The 8,082-nt window shown below is 42.0% G+C and overlaps 1 non-coding gene and 1 pseudogene across 1 annotated transcript; both read left to right on the forward strand.

Annotated features, from left to right (window-relative positions):
• Window positions 1-3,722: 3,722 nt before the first annotated feature.
• On the forward strand, window positions 3,723-4,293 carry LOC144322957 (U1 small nuclear ribonucleoprotein C pseudogene; annotated as a pseudogene).
• A 3,209-nt stretch (window positions 4,294-7,502) lies between these two features.
• Window positions 7,503-7,605, forward strand: LOC144324454 (U6 spliceosomal RNA). The gene has a single exon (XR_013389961.1). It is a non-coding gene; the product is annotated as a U6 spliceosomal RNA (small nuclear RNA).
• The last annotated feature ends 477 nt before the right edge of the window (window positions 7,606-8,082 follow it).

Here is an 8,082-nt window from a genome sequence, read left to right on the forward strand (position 1 = left end):
CACACAAAGAGAGATGGAGGGAGAAGCAGGCTCCCTGTGGGGAGCCCATGTGGGACTGATCCTGGGACTCCAGGATCACAGCCCCAACTGAAGGCAGACGCTCTACCACTGAGCCACCCAGGCGTCTCCAAATCGGTTTTATTATAGTAACTAGTCAATCCCAGTAGAGGAAGGACTACAAAAAACAACAGGAGTCAATGAACAAGGTCAGCAATTTAGAGGCTGTTTCTCTGGGACAGAAAAATCAGAGCAAATCCAATAAACATTTCAGTAACAAAACCTACACTACACGGTTGTCAACCTAATATAGGCCGTGGTAGGGGGAAAGGGGCGGGCAGGTGAAGAAAATCACATCAGTCCTACATCGTAGGGGAAGAAAGCCTTCCCCTTCTTCCCTTGTAGGTTCTTGGGCTGGCCTAATAATTAAATTGACACAATACAGATCAACAGGAGAAAAAGAAATTCAATATTGTATGCACTGGAGCCCCAAAGATGTGTGAGTCAAAAATGTGGCCAAAGCAGGCAGCTTTCATGACTTTCAAAGATACAATTATTCCTGAAGATTTGGATTTGACAACACAGAGGAGTTTGGGTGTGGGGTAGCAAACTAATCAAGAAGTGACAAAGTTTGTCTATACAGCCTTCTTGGCCTTGATTTCTCTATCTCTGGTGATAAGGATGGCTTCTACCCTGCTGGGATACGAAGGATATCTTCCCATGAGAGATTGAGTTCCTACTTCCAGGGGGACAAAGAAGAAACAGTGTCATTCCCACACCAGCTGTTTAAGTAACTTTAATTCAAAATAATCAATATGCCAAAGTGGCATGTTTGGGGGTGGCCTATTCTCCTCAGTATTCTCTCCACAAATAAGACAAGAGTAACAGTTGGCTCTTAATATTGCTGTGTATATATACAGGATGCGGTCAGACCAGGAAGGGAAGAGCCTCTGGCTGCATGGAAAGAGGCCAGTGAAGGCCGTGCCAAAGAGGTGCCTAAGCCCCCCATTGAAGCAATAGGAAGTCACTAGGTGGCTGAGAAGGAAAGGCTTTCCTGACAGGGGCCCATGAGAAAGTCTGCTCCATTTTTGGGAACCTAAATCAGAAGATGGGATCTAGCAAATGAGACAGGCCAGATCATTAAAGAATTTTGTGTTGGTTGTGTTTGGTCAGCAGTTTTTCTTCAGTCGGGAGAAACAAAATTTTGCCAGCTTATGCCAAAGAGAGCAGGGTCAAGGGGGAGACAGTTAATTAAAGGGATGTGGGTAATATAATTTATTTATAATGCAATTTATTTATTTCCTTTTCAAGCAAAGGAAAACACTGAATAAGAATGTCTTCAAAAGAATCCAGGAGAGCTGAAGGAATCCACGTAATAGCTGCAGAAGGACAGTCTTCTTAGCGTGCCTCAATCTATGATACCCGTCAGCAACAGCTCGAAACAAACCACTTCCAACTACTTTCAATCCTTCCTTCTCTTTATTGAAAATTTCCAGGAGAAAATCGGCTCTGTTGGCCAGGAGAGCAGAGAACAGCAGTCCTACAAAGCCTGTGGGCACCAGGATCTGATTAGATCCCCAAACTAATATCAATTGTATGGCTTCCAGGAGAACTGAGGGTGGATATTCCACAGGCAGAAAGAGACCCGTGAGAGTCCTGCATGTTCTGTCAAGGGGTTTGGACTGTATCCTTCAGGCAGAGGGAAGCCAATGGAGGATGTCGGGATGGAGAAGATCCATGCTTATGTTCTCTTTGGGAATGCAAGACACTGTGGAGCAGTAACAAATAAGACCATAAAATGAATGTCATATGGTTTGGCATCTAGGCTACAAGTGATATATAGAATCCTCATGACACTTATTGGCAGACAATATCACAGGATGTTAGAAACAGAAGTAAATTTAGAAATGATTTAGTCAATCCAATTTCATTTTATAGGTTAACTATAAAGAGGCTCAGCATCTGTGGCTTCTCTTGGGTCATGAGTCCACTTATCAGCATTCAGGACTTGGGACTAAGTTTCTTTAATCATCAACACCACCCTGTCAAGCTATTATAAAAAAAAAAAAAAAGCCCATTTTAAAGTATCTTTCCTTGCGGCACCTGGGTGGCTCAGTTGGTTAAGCGTCTGCCTTCAGCTCAGGTCATGATCCCGAGGTCCTGGGATGGAGCCCTGCATCAGGCTTCCTGGGCAGTGGGCAATCTGCTTCTCTGTCTCCCTCTGCCTGCCCCTCTGCCTACTTGTGCTCTCTCTCTCTCTCTCTCTCTCTCTTTGTCAAATAAATAAATAAAATCATTAAAATAAATCAATAAAATACCTTTCTTCATGCAAGTATTGGGCTCTAACACGGATTCTGTGGTGCCTTTGATTATGTCTGTACATAATTATAGGGCATTTTTCTCATCGTCATTTAGAATGCTTAAGAAATAATGGTGTCTCCCACTATCTCTCACTGCTTCATTAATTCAGTAAGAAACCAGTAAGTCTCAGGCACTGTACTAACTGTGGGCGCAGAATAGTAATGATATTGCTGATAATGATAGGAATATGACGGCCATCGTTCACATGGCACTTACTAGGTGCCAGACAATATTCTGCGTGCTTTTCACATAATAATTGACTTAATACTCACAAAAACTGGTAGGCTGGAGTGGGGAGTGATTGTTTATGGGCGCAGTGTTTCTTTAGGGGGCAATGAGATGCTCGAAAATTAAATCGTGGGAATGGTTTCGCCAACTGTAAACACACTAGGAAATACTGACTTGTATACATTAAATGGGTGAATTTTATGATGTGAATTAGATTTCAATAAAGCTGCCTTAAAAAAAAGAGAAGTAAAAGCCAAGAGGTAGATCATACAGAGAAGTCATTTGAGGCACAGAGAGGTTAACATCATTTGTCCAAGGTCACAAACCTATTAAATGGCAGAGCCGGGATTCAAACACAGGCAGTCAGGTGCAGAGTCTCTATATCAAATAATATACAGTCCCTGACCTGAAGAATTCAGTCTGGGGCATCTTTACAAACGTGAGATGTAGAACTTTGCCCTTGTATCTAAACTATGCAGATCCATTAAACACATCCTCGGGGGGTTGGGGGGGAAGAAGAAATATACAAGGAAAGCCAACAGATGACAGAGCAGCAAATATCTGTAGATGTGTCATCACGTCTAAAGCCTGATTGTGCTCCTGATGGTGTAATCAGGAAAAAAGTATCCTAAAATAAGCTACCTTAGAAAAGAAGATGAAGAGGGTGGTCTCTCATTGTCCATTAGCATGACAAGCTCAAATTGCCCTGTGTGTGTATGTTGTGTGCGTGTGAGCGTGTGTGAGCATGTGAGGATTTGGGTACATGTGTGTCTGCTAGAAAAGTTCCCCTCCCGGAAGTCATGCCGGCCCTTCATCGTATCTTCAGAACCTGGCGGGGCATATGGGAGATAAGGGGATGATGATGATGAATGCATGACTCTCAGTTCGTTAAAAATTAGCTTAAATTGATCTCCAGCTTCCTGGACTTCAGATTGGCTCAAATCAAGACCAGGAGGAAAAAGTGCTACATGTGACTGGAGGTAGATGGTCGTTAAATGACTATTAATTAGTCATTGGGCGAGTCCCTGGTGCTAAGTAGGTCACCGCTCCAAGCCTGTTATGGGTCTAGTTCCCACACAAAATCTTTTTCAAGACCACACACTCTAGTTGTCTTAAACATGTAGGCAGAGAGCAACATGCCTAAATTTTATTGTGACGACTGCGACACATACCTCACCCCTAACTCTCCATCTGTGAGAAAGACACTGCAGTGGTAGAAAAGACACAAAGAGAATGTGAAAGACTACTATCAGAAATGGATGGAAGAGCAGGCTCAGAGCCCGATCGACAAAACAATCACAGCATTTCAACAGGGAAAGGTACCTCTTACTCCATTCTCTGCTCCCCTTCTTGCAGGGGCAATGACCCCACCTCCCTCCAGTCTCCTGGGTCCTCCTCGCCCTGGTATTATGCCAGCCCCCCCCCATACGGGAGGCTCAATGATGAGCCCTCCACCTCCTGAGATGATGCCAGTGGGACATCCTCCTGAAATGAGGTCACCTATGGGAGGCCACATGCCAATGATGCCTGGGCCCCCAATGATGAGACCTCCTGCCCGTCCCATAATGGTGCCCACTCAGCCAGGAATGACTCGACCAGACAGATAAGCAGAGACAGGAACCTCTTTATATTCATTTTATATTACTTGTTCTACTTCACCAGGAGATCATGGCACTGTGACTCTGGGTGTTTTCTAACAGCATGACAAGGAAGACTTGCTTCCCCTTCCTATCAAAGAAAGAATAGTTTTTGCAGGGGAGTAATGGGACCAAAAAAAAAAAAAAAAGGCAATTTTCATTTGTATTGTAAAATGTGAAAATAAAATTGTCAACTGTTTTAGTTAAAAAAAAATGTAAGCAACTGGCTGTGAAAAGGACTGGGTAAGAGAAAATGGGTGGCTGAGCTCAAAATCTGTCCTTCTGCAGAAAAAACTCACAGCAGGTTCCTAGTGATGGTGAGCTTGGGGCAAAGCACTTCCTTAACCAGTTCCTATTCAACCTGTTACTACACCCAAAATGCAGCAAGCAGAAGTAGAAGATACCTCAACTGGGATGCAGTGCCCTCATTTCAGACTTTTGAGCAAGTCCTAAGAGCGTTAATGCTCAAGCACTCTGCTAACTGGTGGATAACTAAGCTATGACCTCTTGTGCTGAAGGAGTTCACAGAATTGGTGCTTCTACCTCCTCAAAATTTTTAGAATTTCTGTATCATTATTCAGCTGAATATCCTTCCCATTGGGTAACAAACGATGAACGTGGCACTCACCAGGCCCCAAACGGGTCCACTCTCGTCTGTGAAAAACCCAAAGAGCTACATGATGACTACGAAGGTAGATTTTCTCCCTAGAGTGCAAACAAACAAACAAAAAATTCTATTTGTCATTGAAATGACAGAGAAGATACATTTTAAATAAGGTAGTAAATACCAAATAATTTATATCTAGCTTTCCGATATTTGAAGAAAAAAGGTACACTCTCGGATGTAATTCCTCCATCTGCCACAAACTTCACATGTCCTTCTCGTAGGTAACTTATAGGTCCTTCTCATAGGTAACTTCTCATAGGTAACTTATCACATGTCCTTCTCATAGGTAACTTCTCATAGGTAACTTATCCACGTGGCAGGAGAACCACGTGGTCAAGAGCTAGAATGTCTATATAATGGATTGTCCAAGCCAGAGCACTTCTGAGAGTGAATAAAGTCACAATAATTACATCGGGACAACAGAAGTAACCCGGGACCATCCCAGGCAAACTGAGACATACTGTCACCCTATTAAAAGCTTGTACTCTGATGTCAGAATTTGATGGTGGGCAGCGAGGAACGAGCGAAGGCTTTGGAAAGGACCATAAGCTTAACACCCAAGGGGGGTGTTAAGAATGGGCCCCAAAGAGATTGGGAATAGGACAGCCCAAGAAAACGTTCTTATGGCACTCGGAAAGAAATAACCAGAGGCCAAACTAGGGTGGTGGCAATAAAAAGGGAAGACCTGTATGAGAAACCAGGCCACTAACGAAGTCAGACAGGTTGTAATACCAGCCCAAGTATTCGAAAATACTAAAGACATCCCAAGGGACTTGACAGGTAAACGTCAGGCATAGGAGAGCACTTGATAATAGGAAACCCCAACAGAGCTCTGATTTAAGGGCAAAAGCTATTTGCTTCCTATCTGTTCTCATACTTCCCGCTCGTGTCAGTGCCAGGCTCCCAGGGGCGCGCTTCATTCCAAGGAGAGCGGGAGCCCTCCCCAGACCACTTGCCACTGAGCAGGGCATAGAGGTAGGCCAAGAGTTTCCTTCCCTGGTAGGGTAATAAAATGCCACCAACAATTGCTCCAGACACCACTTGGTGGCACCAGTACCCTGAAATGATTGAAACGCAACCTGCTATTTTGATGTTAAACTGGAAACCTTGGACCCATGACAGGTCGTTAGCCAACCCTCATGTTCGATGTTTTCCATGATGATCTGACTTCTTCCAGAACTTTCACATCCTCCTTTATCTCAATCTATGGAAATCCTAAAAACTAGAATATTTATTTGAATGATCTCTTATTATTTCAAAAATTCCTTTATATGCATAAACATATAATTTGCGTAAATGTGACCACCTCTTTCATACCACACTTTTCTTATGTTAGCCTTTTCCTTCTTCGTTGCTTTTCCTCACCTACCACCACCATAATTCCTCCTGCCCCTTCTGAACAGCCCATCTGAACAACCCTGTCATGTATCCATCCACATTTGTTTCCATCACCATATAACCTCATACAAATGTGTGTATAGACAAAAGAGATACAGAGAGAGATAAACGTATACCTATAAAAGTTTTCTTGATCAAGGGTTTAGAAAATGGACTCATAAACTATACTCCTCTACGCATCTGGCTATTCTCCCTCCACTTTATCTGTGGCAATCCCTCTAAGCAACCAGTATTGCTCCAATTCACTTTTTGCAGAGGTAGTTATGTAATATCCCATGGTATAGACATACATTAATTTATTCAACAACAGTTTCCTATTAAAGAGTATTCACTTGGTTTCAATTTTATGTTGTTGTTTCGCTACAACAAACAATGCTGCTGTAGAAACCCTGTGTTTATAACCCATGTAGTAGTGCTCCTGTCTCCATGAGTTAAATTTCCAACAGGGCAATGCTAGATTGAAGGGTAAGTATATACTTTCAATTTTAAGAAAAATGTTGCTAGATTTGCATCCCCAAAAAGCTCTTTAAAATCCCCATTTCCGACAAGTACCCACCATTTGCTTCAACGTGGATGGAACTGGAGGGTATTATGCTGAGTGAAGTAAGTCAGTCGGAGAAGGACAAACATTATATGTTCTCATTCATTTGGGGAATATAAATAATAGTGAAAGGGAAAATAAGGGAAGGGAGAAGAAATGTGTGGGAAATATCAGAAAGGGAGACAGAAGGTAAAGACTGCTAACTCTGGGAAATGAACTAGGGGTGGTAGAAGGGGAGGAGGGCGGGGGGTGGGAGTGAATGGGTGACGGGCACTGGGTGTTATTCTGTATGTTAGTAAATTGAACACCAATAAAAAAAATTAAAAAAAAAATCCCCATTTCCACCAGCAAAATATGAATGACCGTACCCTTTTCCTCACGTCCGCTAGCAATGTGTATTGTTGCTTCTTTCTCCTATCAACCGGATGGATATAAAGTGACAACATTAATTAACTTTTGCTTTCCCAACTAGTTGTGATTTTGAGCATCTTTCCAGGTGTTTTAGCCATTTTGATCTGATTCTTCACAGCCTTTGCCCCAAGCAAAGATATTTTGAAGGGATTTTTGCTTAGTAAAGAAGCTAGAAAAATATTGCTAAAATAATAGGGAAAAATAGGTTTTATCATGATCACTATTATTTATATTTGATATCATACACTAAAAGCACTTGGGTGCTCTGTTCAGCAGCACATACTAGAATTAGAACAATACAGAGAAGATTAGCACGGCCTCCGCACAAGGATGATATGCAAATTTGTAAAGCGTTTCATATTTTGAAAATACATCCATACATGCATACATAAAAGCACTGGGGTGCCAGAAAATAATCTTGTGAGTTCCATTCAATTCTGGAATGTCTACAGAAGATTCATTATTTTTTTCTTTATCAGGAACTCTCACTGTTAGTGCTCTGCAGCTCATTGGACACTGTATTGTTGTATATGTTTAAGTAGGACTTGGGATTAAATAGAACCAGTCCCATTTATTTGAGTGTCATTCAAAATACTTGTCTTTTTTTTTAAAGAACAAAAATCAGTAGGGAAAGAAATTGTATTTTTAAGCTTCTAAGAAGATTTTATAAACAACGGAGCCCAGAGAACAAAAAAAGTCATAAAATGGCTTGACAGTGTCCTTTTAAGTGAACATATGTGAGTTTATGCATCCATATGTGTTCACATATGTCCTACATATGCACAGCCAGCTGCTAACCAACCAGATTGTTCAATGTGTATGTTTACTGTAAAACAAGCCGA

Source organism: Canis aureus, chromosome 11, assembly GCF_053574225.1.
Source record: "Canis aureus isolate CA01 chromosome 11, VMU_Caureus_v.1.0, whole genome shotgun sequence".
In the NCBI taxonomy this organism is placed as follows: Eukaryota; Metazoa; Chordata; class Mammalia; order Carnivora; family Canidae; genus Canis; species Canis aureus.